Raw genomic sequence first — 14754 nt, forward strand, 5'->3', positions numbered from 1 at the left:
TTTACGTTATGACCCCCTTCTAATAATACTCAACAGTATTTACTTTTTCTGACAGCCAGTGAAAACTGAGATGATGTTTTTACAGGAATGTCTATCAGAACACTTTCCTGAGCAGTAACAGCCAATTTAAAGTCAGGTGGTAGGGTTTGTTTTTTTGTTTTTTTTTTTTGCATAAAGTTTTCTTTACATGCATTACTTCACATTTCTGAAAATTAATTTCTGCTGCTATTTCATCACCCATTCGCTCAGTTTTGTGAGATGCTTCTACATCTCTGACTCAAGACAGTGGAGAAATCAAGAGTCATCAGATTTGTATCATCTCTAGATTATTATCAGAGGGTTTTTTCCTGCAATCACTGAAATAATTTTATTAGAATATCACTACTCTGTAAGTATTTGATCAAAATTAACAACTCTGACCATCTTCTAACATTCAAAACACCTGCTTATTTTGACTGAAAATCCCCCTCTCAAATTATCTACCAGCTAAGGTGGGCACTACTTCCTGTCTGGAAGAAGCTTCAATCACTAAAGGAGGTGTCTGCCATTGGATCTTCGTAACCTTAGTGGATTATCCTTTCTCAGTTGAGGAAAACATTAACATTAACATTAAAAACGTTTTGTCATTCCGGAGTTCTGTATCCTCCTCATGAGGATATCGTTATTTTGCATCCTAATTACTGCAATGCTCTTCTCTACCCCTGCTCCACTCATATCCATTTAGATACTCCTCCAAAGAGCACTTCCTTAGGTTATTGCTTTGTCCAAGGGACCACTTTCCCTCTATCTTTCTAACACAGCAAAGTCACACCCATCTATCACCTCACTCCTTATCAAAAGGGTTGATTTACTCTGGTGAGCCTTCAATCATTTGCTCTTGAATTTTGCAACAAGACTCCCCAGGTAAGGTTTCATTTTACTCTTAAGTGATTTAATCTAAAAAAGGAGCAATCCCACTCCCCTGGGATACAGGCACATCACCCTGATTTTTCCCATGCATTTGCTTTGGTATTCAATCTGATCTCACAATGAGCTGATTTAGAAAACACAACCCCCTACAAAAGAGTCATTATTTTTCTGTCGGTTTAGCTCCCGAACAGGCTTACTGTAATGGTCAAAGGAGCACAGGTGCCAGTGGAAAGCAGGGTCACAACTATGCATTTTGGTGACAGATAGTCGGTGGGTCAAGTTAGCTGTAATGTAAAACCTGACTCTCAGGCTCTCGCTTACACTTTGTAAGCATAAGCAGCACAGTTACTTCTTTTAACATGGAACTGTAATCTTCCATAATGAGGATAAAAAAAAATTTATAACTGATGCACAGGAAATAATTCAACCATCTTGCTGTTTCCATCTATCTGTATAGCCCAGCTATAACCTATATTATACTAGAATTGTGAATTCCTTGGGGGAAATGTTCTTCATGCCTGTTTCTGCAAAGGAGGGGTCATAGCATCATCTGTTTATTTTATTTTCATTCTGTTTTACTGTTCACTCAAATATAAAACTGTTAAAATTCTGTCGAAAATTTAACTGAAATCCAGTTGATGCAAGTCTTCACTGACAGAACCTGAGGCACAAAAAAGGCATCAGAGGAAAAAAAAAATAGACTTCCTATATTCTGATTTGTTACTGATTCAAACCCTTGGGCTCTTTTTGACATCTTCTCATTATGGAAAATATAGTCAGTGAAGGTCAAAAAGAAGCAGTTGCCCAGACTTCAACAGAAGCTAATTTCTAAGTATAAGAAAAGCAAACTTTTGTTTCAAAACATTAGTAAGAGCTAACCAACTAGGGAAGCTGTACCTATAGCCCGGGCATAGTAAAGGGCACGTTTAAGGGAGGATAAACAAACAGAACTCAAATTCTAGCTCATGCCATTTCCGCACATCAGGCCTACTGACAGAACAGATAGGATGAGAATAAATGTCCACATGATTATTTGGTACGAGTCATATAACAAAGCCATAGTGACACATGAACAAAACTGAAAATGGTACCAAGAATATTACACAGTAAGCCTCTCCAGAGCTCTCCAGTTTCTCATGGAGAATCTCCTGACCTTTTGGGATGGTTTACTTGGGAGATCTCTTGGGCCAAGTAAATACAGATGTACAACAATCTAACAAGAGTTTTTTTAAAAGACAGTTGATCTAACTGCAACTAAATTCAATTATGATCTGTACCCTAAAAGCACGACACAAAGGTCTGGTCACCAGTTACCTCTCAAGTGGAAAATCAATGAGACTGAAGTCACACTGCATAAAATGACATTAACTGGCCCGCCTTTACCTCCATATCCCTGCAGAAGATTCCCTCTCTACATTCAGAATTTTGATAGGAGGGAAAAATAAACCTCCATGCAATATAAGAAGCTTGAATAAAACCAATTCTGGGCTGTAATTAGCCAGGCATATTTTCAGATCACTAGTGACATAACAGAAGTTCACAAATATTAACTAATTCATTCCCTATATTGCTTGTGTGGGTTTTTTTCTGCATTGTAGTCATAAAACAACAACAAAAGAAGACTGTTAGATCTTCACATCAAGAAATTTATTCCTTTATACTTATACACTTGGACAATTTGAATGGTCCTGACAGCAAACAGTACTCCATAAAGAATCCATTTAGGAGAATAAAATATAGAGGATTCTTGAAGATCTACAAAATTCTCTGTTGTTCAACAACAACTAAGACCTTCAAACTACATGTGAAGAACCACACTGAGATAATAGTTAGCATCTAAAGTGCCTTGAACCATAAAGCAGGAAAAGAAATCTGAAGAAGACAGACTTTACTTTGCGGCGGGGCGGTGAGGAGCAGGGGAAGCTCTGTTTGCACTAGGACATCGTACAAAGAATAAATTATCTCATTGTCCTTTTCAGCACTGGCTGTGAGATGACAGCTATGTGAAGAACCTTTTCCATCTTAAGTATCTTAGGAATCCTCTTAACAAAGGATCAGTGGATTCCCAATTATATGATCCAGAGAAATTCTTGGCTGACCTCACTGAAGAGAAATGAGATAACTACACTTCGTTCTGTGAGAAACCACTTCCTGACAGATGGATTTAAAACTATGCAAGCATATATGAACAGTAATTGCATTACTGCAGCCTCCACAATGATACCGTGAATAATGATTTTTTTCAGTCTTTCTGCATTTTTGCAATGCACTGGATATAGCAGAATTTCCAGGAAAATTGACAAAATAAACACCATGATTCTGCTAAAAATAGAAAACTTGTTTAAAAAAAAAATCATAAGCTGTAGTGGCTTTCTATTTTGCCTATTTTTCCAGGGCAAAATAAAAAATTAAAACAAACAACACAGAGAAGTTGCAGACTGATGATTGAAAAGAACTAAGAACATCTGGTCAGCTTCCTTTTTCCTGAAGCCTAGCTTTTGAGGAAATACCCAAAGAACACTGCTGGCAGCACAGCAAAGCACAGAAACATTGGCAAATCTTTTCAAGTGACAATTTAGACAGACTAGGTACTAACAAAAGCAATATAATAATGTATATCTAACCAGTGAAACTCGCTGCTAGTTATACTCTGACCTTCAGAGACAAATACAGAGAAAGTGCAAGTAAAGGAAAAGAAGGTAGTGGGTGGAAGAGAAAGCATGTACCAATATATTCTTACTTTAGAATGATCAATGAAATACAATTTTTATGGTTGCGAAAGAAATTTTATACACTTGGAAACAGAAAAAACTAAACAATAAAGCATCTGTTGTGATGTTAATAGATTCCCACTCCAAATCTTTTAGTCAGTCACTGCCTGCACACTCCCCCAGTCTGCTATGCAAGAAATGCTTCTCCAAACTCCAGGTTAAACCAGCCCTTTTCAGACAGGTCTGACAACTTCTCAGTTATAGCTCTTCAGGTGGGAGCTTAGGGACTAGGTCTCTGTCTCTGCCTAAGGCGTAAGCCTTTGTGCCCCTACTGCATGAGAGACTGTGACCCCTTTATAATGCTCTACAAACAAGCCTGTGTACTGCAGTGATACGTATAAGGAAAATCCCTGAAAGACTTAAAATACTTGAGGAAAGGAACAAATTCCTCTTCTGACACCATTCTAATATAGTGAGCACTGTTTGCATTCTTTCTTTATTTATTTTTAGAAATAGGATTCTCATTAACAGCTTTGAGATCACATTTATTTAACTGAAATAAAGTATACAAAAACATTAGAATTAACTTCCACCACATCCTGCTGCATTTGCAACTATATGTAAGCAGACATTGCATCAGGACCTAAAATCAGTGCCTCGTCAGTTACCAACACTTCGTTTCTCAAGGGTTTAGTGACACATTTCCCATCAATTTTAATAAAGAGAATGATGATACCCTGTGAAGTTGAAGTATATATAAAACGTAATCCATATCATCGGTGAGATGGAAAATGCCCTAAAAGCCTCATTGCAATTAGGCAGTAATAGATTGAAAGCATTATTTTATCTAAATCCTCTACATTCTATTTAAATGTTGAGAATGTGATAGAATTTGTTTCACTTTAACCCTTTTCCTAATTACAAAGCACAAACATAGGTGACACAGAGCCTGTCTTTCATTTGTCATTAAGTCCAAGGCAGCTTTATCAAATTCCAGAAATCAGAAGAGCTTGAACAAGGTTACATGGAATGTAGGCAGTTGATTTTGAATTGAGAAAGTGCAGAATAACTCATTAAACTGAATTTGGTTCAAAACATAGTTTTATCATATTATCCAGTACTTTTAACCCTAAAAAGCTTTACCAACTCATTGTTCCAACTCATTCTTCCAACTTTATCAAATATTTGCGAACAGTGTGCTGCTGCTGCCAAGAAGGCGATCAGGATGCTGGGTTGCATCAAAAAGGGCATCGCCAGCAGAGGTAAAGAAGTCATCCCTCTCTACTCAGCTCTTGTCAAGCCACGCCTGGAGTGCTGTACAAAAAGGATGTGGACAGGCTGGAACGGGTCCAGAGAAGGGCCACCAAGATGATCAGAGGACTGGGAAGCCTCCCATACGAGGATAGGCTGGGAGAACTGGGTTTGTTCAGCCTTGAGAAAAGGAGGCTTAGAGGGGATCTCATCACCATGTACCAGTACTTAAGGTGTAGATACAAAGAAGATGGAGACTCCCTTTTTACAAGGAGTCCCATGGAGAGGACAAGGGGGAATGGACACAAATTGCTCCTGGGGAGATTCCAACTGGACACCAGAGGAAAATTTTTCACAGTGAGGACAGTCACCCATTGGAATAATCTCCCCAGGGAAGTGGTTGACTCAGCCATGTTGTACAACTTCAAGAGTCGTCTGGACAGGGTGCTGGGCCATCTTGTCTAGACTGTGCTCTTCCTAGAAAGGTTGGACTAGATGATCCCTGAGGTCTCTTCCAACCTGGGATTCTGTGATTTTTACATCACCTAAAAAAAATCTCAAAGGAGAAATCTGGTTTAAAACTAGTATATGTAGTAAAAAGGACACATTTGTGTTCAGGCTTTTCCATATTGTGACCATTACACAGCAATGGGTGTGAACGACTGAAATCTATTTCCAATTCATGGAACACTAACCAATTTTAAGTAACATCATATTTATATATCAAACTCTTCAGGAACCTGAAGATACTTTATGATTATCCATCAAAATACATATCTCAGATAATAATGATTACCTCCATTTTACAGAAGGAAGGTGAAATTGCATTATTTGCTCTGTTTCAGAGCCTGGAACACACCTGATTCCCTGGCTCCCTAGACTTAAATCTTTTGAACTTTGCTTCTCTTCAACAAAGTCTTCTGAAAGACTTTAATACTAGCTCAGTTTATTTCTACTGAATCATAAAAAACACATTAAGGTACGTCAATGATATTAAATCTACAATGAAGACTATAAAATTTATGCTGAATTTTACATTACAGAAGGCTTTAATAAATACTTTATTTTAAAAATCTTTAATGATTATATGTAACGATTTTGTTTTAAAACCAAATCTTACAAACTGTCACATAACTGATATTTTTTGCTCCACCATGAAGTTTTATGTGGGTTTTGTGGTGTGGGTTTTTTTTTGTTTGGTTTGGGTTTTTGTTTGTTTGTTTAGGGTTCTTTTTTTTTTTTTTTAATCCTGGCCAGCAAAATTACAAAAACGTAGACAGATCTAATGCTGACAGGTCATCCTACCTCCTGTGCCAAGGACAGACCAAAATCACTTCTAAAAGGAGGTTATTTAACCTTTTCTAGAGCACTTTCAGCAACAAATATCCCATTAACTCCCTCAGATATTTAATCCTGTGATTATCTATCCCTAGAGCTGGAAAGTTTTTCCTGACATTGAAATCTCCTTTTGTGCTCTTTAGGACCATTTCTTATCCTACCTAGAGAGAACAGTTTGTAACATTCTTCTCTGTAGCAATCTTTACCATACTTGAAGCCTATTCTTATGTCTTCCCATCTCTGCTACAGGTGAAACAAATGTAATTTTTGTCCTTCCTTAAAGGTCTTTACTGCAACTCTTCTCTGAACATTCTTGGTTCAAAATGGTCCAACTCTGTCTGAAGTAGAGTAACAAAAACGGAGACAATACATCATCTGAGGCCTTATGCCCAGTACGGCAGAAGAATTTCTTATCTTACACGGAACAACAATCTTGTTCACGTATCCCAGTATAACTCCTGGTTTTTTATAGAACTGTCATGACTCCTTGGTGTTCATTTTGTGATACAGCTACTTATTTGCAGAACTGTTGCCCAGCCAGCTGTTTCTCATATTTAAGTCTATTGTTGCTACCCAAACATATCATTTTGTGTTTCTCTGTACTGAACTGTGTCCCACATAGTTCAGGTCATTCATCCAATTTGTCAAGACCATTTCACACTCTAATGATTGTATTCCCTCCCACATTTGTACTGCCCAGGAAGTCAGTAAATCTGCTTTGTTCTATCATCCAGGTCACAAATTGAAAGACTAAACAGGATTAAATTCAGAAAATACACCTGCACAATTCCACTGAATGCATGCCTTCAATCTGAAACGTCCTTAAAGCATTTAATTAGTAAGTAAGTAACCAGCATGGCAAATCTTCTCTGACAGTATCTATTTTTAGTGTTTCTCGATTCTTCAGCTGTGGAGGTAAAATTCCTAACTCAAACACCCCTGGTACAGGCAGAGTATCTTTCAAATGCAAATGTACAGGCATGGCTCTACCATTCTCCTCCCCCCTTAATATATTTGTATGTGGCACAGTAACCCAGTTGCATAGCTGCTCCAATTCTGAATTTGGGCTATAGCCCTGTTTTCCTTTCTCATACTATACTAGGGATACCACAGAGACACTTCAACTCACAAAAAAAAAATCACTAACTCTGAAACAAATTCAGATCTTATGTTTGTATATATACACCCACACCCAATAAAACAAATACAACAACAAAAAGCAGGATGTTCACCACTTATGTGCCAACGGGAAAACTCTCAAGAACACTCATTTTCTTTTTGACTTTTAAACTTTCTAACTAATAAGTGTTTTAAACGAAGTTCAAATCGCTATGCTTTAGGGACACAAATCTGGTATTTCTCATGACAAAACTGTAAGAGACTGACAAAATCCCACTGCTCTACTACTGATGTATTCTCTAAAAGGTGAGCTTTTACCCTTCTTACCACTAGTCTGCCTGGCACACGTGCACCCACTAATCAAAACAAATATTTGTGTTTAAATACTGTATTTAAATCAGAACTACTAAAACATCTTTAAAATCTTGGACAATGACATTATCTTGGACATTCATATTCCTATATCCTATGACATAGAAAAAATGGAGAGCAGCTAATGGCAATCTAATAGATAAAACATCGCCACAAGGGAATCAACTGTTTTAGGAAGCAACATGACATAAAGCAATCAGCTTAATTCAAAGCAAAAATATTTCAATTGAGTACCAGGTAAATCTTTAACCATGGGGTGATGAGCTGATGAAACATGCAACTCAAAGAGGAACTTCATCAGAGGGAATGGTCTTGGTACACTTCCAAAGGGCAGAGGATTGGACTAGCTGATCTTTCCGTATTTTTATGTTTAACTGAATTCATTATAAGCATCAAAACATTAATTTTAAAGAATAGTTATTGTAAGTTAAGCTACTAAGCTTTTTGTCTGAAGATATGAAACACACTCATGACAAATTTTCTGTGTGAGGGAAAGTAGTTAAATGCAAACTGTTAACTAATACAGAAATTTTGAACACAAACTGCACAAATTATCAATCTACTATGCTACAAAACCAAAACTTGAGTATTTTGATTACAAAGCTGCACTTGATGAATCTTTTTTGAAGTCTTTTTGTTTGAAAAATAATGTCCAATAAGAGAGAGAACACACTATTTATTGTCCAGATCTGCATTTCTTAAGTGTGTTTTACAATTTACTCGAACAGAAAGGCTTTCACAGAACTAAAACCAACTCTTATGACAGTTCTACAACCAAGGCAGTTTTTGTAGCAGAAACCATATTTACAATGTTCTTAAAAGTAGAATATACACTTAAGTGCTAGAGTGTAAAGTTTACCAGAAGCAAGTTCTTATAATAAGCAGCTTGATTTCCCAACACCAAACACTTAATTTGGAAACTTAAAAAAAATAAAATAAAAAAAAGGAAAAAAACCACTTCCTCACTACAGAGGTGAGAAAGTTTCTCACTTTCTGCAACTTCAGTCCCACCTACAGAGGGGGCAGAATTTTTCTTTTTTTCTTGTTCAAGGTTTTTAAGGACCAGTTCTACAAATATCTGCCTGAAAAAAATTAAGTATGCTTAAGCCAACGCTAAAGAAAGGGAACAATAGGTCTTACAGTACTGCATTTCTAGAACTGTGAGTACAATGTAATCTGTGGATATAAGGAAGAGCTGAACACTTGAAAAGTAAGTTATCACTCGCAATTCTGGTTTTTTTGACCAGAGAGACCTGTATCATCAGTTCCCACACAATGCAAAGACTTCCACTTTTGGGAAAACCAAAACAAAGCAAACCCCAACAGATTAGCCCTAAAGACTTTAAAGAGAGGTTTTCATATGTGAAAAACTAATTTAAAAAACAAGAAAAAAAACACAATTGGAAGCAGGGGAGACTGCAAAGACTCCTGTTCCAACTTCCTGAGTACTTTTAGAAACATTAAGAAAACACTTCTTATTTCCCTTGTCCAACAGAGGTGGTTAAAAGAGCAGAGTAGAAGTCTTTCCACCTTCTACCAACCAGACAACTCTTACAGACCAGAAGTCAACCTAACCGAAGTACCCAGAATGACCTTTTAGAACAAGAAACACACACACACAAAAAAAATCTAAGTCTCTTGGAAATACTGGAAGAGTAACGCCTTCATTCTGTATGAGACTATGGACAGCAGACTGGAATCTCACTATATAAGTACGTTAGAAACACTGATAAATATCAGAGCAGTCCCGCGCTGTTCAGCTGTAGAACAGAAGCCCACACAGGACATGCTCCCAAATTTTGTGAAATACAGATCTAGTTATTTTGCACATTAAATCTGTAATAACACTGAGCTCAAAGATCCTATTCACTATTTCTCTTTTTCCAGAAATGTTAAAAATTATGAGAACAAAACGTATGATTAAACTTCATGACTAAATAGGTTAGTAACTGCGGTATTTAATACAGCCCATCTCTTAGTAATTATACACTTGGAGTATGCAAAGGAAAAATCTTTTCAGTTAGTAGTGGTACAACTGAGAACTGCAACAACTACCTATATTGGACTAAGTAACTAGATGCATAAATTATCAACAGTATTTCAATTTAAGGTCATAACTGCTGCTCCTTACTGACACACACATTTGTACTGTGTAACAGTCCCTTGCAAAAAGCCTTACGGTAAATTCAAGACATAGAGTATTTTTATGAAATAAGCTTGACAGTGCTAGAGAAAGCCTGTAACCAAAGTTGTTCAGGTTCTGAATGAATTGCTAGAAGACACATATTAAAGTAAGTTACTAACTGCTAACCCCTTCCGAGACAGTGGGAGTTTCACAAGTAACTTCAATTGGGTGAAAATTTCACCTGATAAGCTATTTTTTTGAACATTTTACCACATACTCTTTACTTCAAAAGAACTGCATTTTCTCCCCTACTGTTTAACACACACCATCTTTTCTTTCTTAAGTAAACCTTTTTCCACTTCTGATATAGCAAAAGCTAATCAGACAGTACAGTAAAATTAAAAGATACTTGAAAACAAACAACAACAATAACTTGTCAACTTATTTTCTGAAAAGTTATGCTTGCATATGACAAGAATCAAATTTTGCTAATCCCAAACCTGCCAGTCCCTCCAGGATCACCAATCCTAGTAGCAGCTAGGAGGGGGATGGGGAGCATAATATCTAACAATAGGTTAGAAATACACCCAAAAAGCATATTCTCAAAAGGCTGCACAAGTTAATATTTAATATGAAATACAGAGTACACTTAGAGCTTCACCTTAAAAGCCTCAGTAAACAACCGCTATGTTATTAGCACAGCAATAATGGCAAAATCAATGGAAAACATGCAAATATACATACAACCACTGAAGAGCTACCACAATTTGTTTAGTAATAACTGCAATCATATTTCCAAAATAAAGCTTAGAACTTCAAAGCCTAAATAATATATTATTTTCTAAAAACTTAGTATCAGCTATGTGGCAGCCTAAAACCAGATTACTAACACGCAGAGTTATACTCCAAGACTACAAAAATGGCCAGCGTTCCTGGATAATCAGGGATGGAACACAAGACACCATAAGGAAGAAGCAGAACCATATGCTCTCCCTTAAGAGAGATCAGGACTAGAAGACAAAGGGGGTATTGCTGAGCTGGGATGCCTAGATACTACTGGAATTATTTTTCCAAATAAACTGAAAACAGGTATGTACTTTACAAGTTTGGGAAATAATGGGACATATATCACAGCCTCAAGAGAGACCGTATTCGTGATGTTACATGCCTCTCTTTTTGGACCCCTCCATCCCCAAACACCAGCGTTCCTACAGGGTAGGAGCAGTTTGGGTTCAACAGCGGAAACCTGCACCAGTACAGGAGCAACCGCACGGGACAGGTGTGAAAATCGAGCCGAGACGGCACAAACACCACGAAGTGCTTGCGGGGGTCAGGGGCTGCACGTCGGTCAGGAAGGGCCAGGGGACCTCTGGCTGTTAACACAGTCGGGAAGCTGCGAGAGCAGCGCCGGGGCAGCCAGAGGCACGGCAGAGCAGAGCCGAGCCGAGCCAGCGCGGTGAAGCTGGGCGCCCCGTCTAGGAGGCGACACGGCGGGGGACAACCGGGGGGAACGCCGAGAGGCTCCGCGGGGCGCGCCACCCGCAAGCCCGGCACCCGCGGCTGGAGGGCCCGGGGCACAGGGGAGAAGGGGGGAGCAAGCGGCGGGGCGCGGGGCGGGGCGGGACGCCGGAGCTGGGGGCGAGGCGGGGGGGGGTGTGAGCGGCGCAGCGCGGGCCGGGCAGGCGTGAGGTGATCTGAGGTGAGGCGGGGCAGGGCCGGGGCGGGGGGGAGGCGGGAGCGGAGCGGAGCCAGTCGCGCTTCCCCGGGGCGCCCAACCCCGCCCCGCTACCCGTGTGGCCCGGGGCACGATGGCGGGGAGGAGGCTTGTCCCAGGGTCCCCGCCCCCCGGGCCCCCGTTACCATTACCCAGCACGCCCAGCGCTGCGCCGCCATCCCGCACCCGGCCCGCTCCCGCGGGGACCGCGACACCTCGCGAGACTTCCTCCCGCTCCCGCTCCCACTCCGCTCCCCCCCGCGCGCCCCGGCCCCGCGCACGCGCACCGCCCGCACTCAGCTCGCTCCCAACATGGCGGTCGGCGGCGCCGCGCACGTGTCCTCGCGGCCCCGCCGCGTCAGGCCGGGCGCGCGCATGGACACACAGGCGCACACGTAACGCTCGGGGGGGGGGGGGGGGGGGGGCGGAGCCGCCGCGGGCCAGCTGATTCGAACGGGGCGCGCGAGCCGCCGCCTCCTCCTCCTCCCCGCACGCGCTGGTCACGTGGGGGCTTCCCCCCTCTCCTTCCCTCCTCCTCCTCCTCCTCCTCCCCCTCCCCTCGCGGGTTCCGAACTCGGCACCATCCGGGTCCCCCTTCCCCGGGGCCGGGGCCGCGCCCTCACCTGGCGCCCGCTCCTCGGCGGGGGCGGCCGGCCCCGCGCAGCCCCCGCGCGGCTCGCTCCCTCCCTCCGTGCTGCCCGCACCAGGCGGCGGCGGGCGGCGGCGGTCAGCGGCGGCGGCTCCGCACAGCGCCTGCTCCCCTCAGCGCGGCGGCGGCGGCTCCTTCCGCTTCCTTCCCCTCCCCCTCCAGCCGCTGCGGCGGGGACCCGCTCCCTGCAGCTCCGCCTGCTGGCAGAGGGCGGAGGCGCCCGGCCCGGCCCGGCCTGCCCCCGGACGGGGGCGGGGGGGCGGCCGGCTGCCCCCGGGCATGCCCCGGGGGGAGGGCGCTGGGGCAGGTGCCTGTCGGGGCGCCCCGAGGGACGGGGACGGAGCGGCCGAGGCGGCAGCGGCTGCTCCCGCCGCGCCGGCAGCGGTACGGGGCGGCCGGTGACTGGCGGGTTTGCCGCGGCGAGGAGCGGGAGCGGGGCTCGGGGGGCCGCCGCGTGCGGCTGGAAGCGCCGCTGCCGGGCCGGAGGAGGCAGGTCTGCCTCTGCGAGTCCCCGCGCCTGCCTCCGCCGGTCCGGTGCCCCGAGCGCGGCGCCGGTCTCTCCGCGGCCCCCGGGCCGTTCCCAGAGCTCGCCCCCGGCTCTCTCCCTCGGAGCCGTGCCCAGGCACAGGCGCCGTGGGGTACCCCGGCCCTCTGGCGTACGGCTGAAACCTAACCCGTCACGCCGTCGAAGTCCTTCTTTTTGGTGCCGCCTGGTTCTCTGCTAAGGCGTGTGCCACCACCCAGAGTTACTGTTTAACGCACGCAGCCCGCTCTGATCGGTTATTTACCTCTGTACTACAGGGGGAGAGGATCTACTGTGTATCGCTTACTATCATCCTTGTAGCCTCATTGGTTTTTCCTGATACACCAGTTATAATGCAGCTGGGGAGAGCTTTGGGTAGTCAAGAAGGCTTCCTTGTTGAAGTTTTCTGTTAAATGCTTATGAAACTCAAGAACCTTTCCATTAAGAACAATTAACAACCTTCTAAATTGCTAGAAAATTCTCGGCTAAAAGTTTTCTCTACCAGAGACTAAGTGCTGAAGAATATTTTCAGGTTGCTTTTGAAAGTAGTTACTGACTGTATGGTAGTTCAACTGATGATACTTTTGTTAAGAAAGCAGATTTAATAAAATCCTAATTGCCCAAATTGCAAGGCTAGCCCTGCAGATGGTCATTCCGCAACGCCAGAGTCCACAGAAAAACCTCAGTAGCTTTTCCACTTTCCCAAGCAGTTCTCACTTTCCCCTGCATCTTGCCGACTTGGAAGCCTTCTCCTGTGATCAGATTCAAAACAACTGAAATCCCACAAGAGAAAGAAGGAAATTTTTTTCTTGAACCTACGCCACTGTTCTCAGGCAGTCTTCTGCCTGTGTGCCCGAATCTGAAAGAGGAACGGTGGTTTTGGCGTTCTTGCAGGAGCACCTGTAAGCACTAAAATGCTGTGAAACGCAATCCATTTAGAAATATGTTCATTTAGCTAAACAGCTGCAGTGCCTGAAGATATTATTGCATTTCAGGCAAGCGTTAGTGCTTTCACAGTAGAACTGTGGGTTCTTCTCAGCTGCTTCAGTGCAAGATCGATGGGGTTTTTGATTTCATTTTTTTTCCCAAATTCCTGTGGCCGTTCAAGGGTGCGGCTGAGCAATAGCGCTGACCTAACCTGATGGCCTGCTGGCACACGAGGCAGCACGCTTTCCCCCGATCTTCCCTTCCCCCCAGTCTTTCCTGCTCTGGTGCTCATCTACACACATGGTAAACCAGTCGGACTTCCTAAACCACCACGAAACTGTTCCTGTTTCTGGTGTGTTAGTTTTCAGCTAGAAAATAAGCCGCAATGGCTCACTGTGGAGGATGTCAGGAGAGCCAGCATGTGAGACGGGGGTGAGAGTGTTGCCAGTAGAGGGGAGGAACAAGACAATCCTCTCTTGGCAGCAGCAACTTTTTGGCAACAGGATTAAATCAGCCAAACTGTATTACCTAACCACACCCTTCACCAGGATTTGCCTTGACTTCACTGAGGAGGATTTAACTATTATGTTCTGCCATCTTGCCTAAGAAGCAATAATGTCTAGCAATGGGATGATAACAAGGAGCAAGTGGTGTTAATGGCGTGACGTTTCAGGTAATGGCTGCTACTAATGAAAGGGATATTCTGAGGCTCTTGCCCCACCTCTGCATGCCCCATGCTTTGCCCTGGACTGAATCCAGCCATTGTGTATCTACAGGGTAGTTTGGCTCAGCTAAGCTTCCAGAGGAAAATTAACAATATGCAAAGAAGAAAAAAGCAATCCGTGTGTAGTAAGGACTGAGATCAAGCAGGTTTACTAAGACCTCCGCCCAAGAGAACTTACATTTAAACCTGGAGAAACCTGCTTTGTCTGAAGCTGGCTGGGGCTCTACATCTGCTCTGTTGTCCCCACAGTTCAAAATCTCTTTTTCATCCACTCATGCTATCCTGCAGCCCCTTCCCCACAGCAGCTTGCGGCACCTTTTAAATAATTCTGTAGTATAAATGAATGTGCTCCTGCCTAGCAGCACCACACCGCTTCCTCCGATACTTCTAGT

At 43.2% G+C, this 14754-nt stretch overlaps 1 protein-coding gene across 4 annotated transcripts in view; it reads right to left on the reverse strand.

Annotated features, from left to right (window-relative positions):
- The window catches only part of ZZZ3 (zinc finger ZZ-type containing 3), a 60678-nt gene extending 48375 nt beyond the window's left edge, over window positions 1-12303 (reverse strand). For 3 of the 4 annotated variants that reach the window (XM_075097897.1, XM_075097895.1, XM_075097898.1), the window contains exon 1: window positions 12163-12303. The gene's annotated coding sequence lies outside the window, so the exon portion shown is untranslated. Of the gene's footprint in view, window positions 1-11691; window positions 11775-12162 lie in introns of those variants that run through there. The other variant, XM_075097896.1, reaches the window with a different exon arrangement.
- Between the last annotated feature and the right edge of the window lie 2451 nt (window positions 12304-14754).

This window comes from Phalacrocorax aristotelis, chromosome 6 (assembly GCF_949628215.1).
Source record: "Phalacrocorax aristotelis chromosome 6, bGulAri2.1, whole genome shotgun sequence".
NCBI classification, from domain to species: domain Eukaryota; kingdom Metazoa; phylum Chordata; class Aves; order Suliformes; family Phalacrocoracidae; genus Phalacrocorax; species Phalacrocorax aristotelis.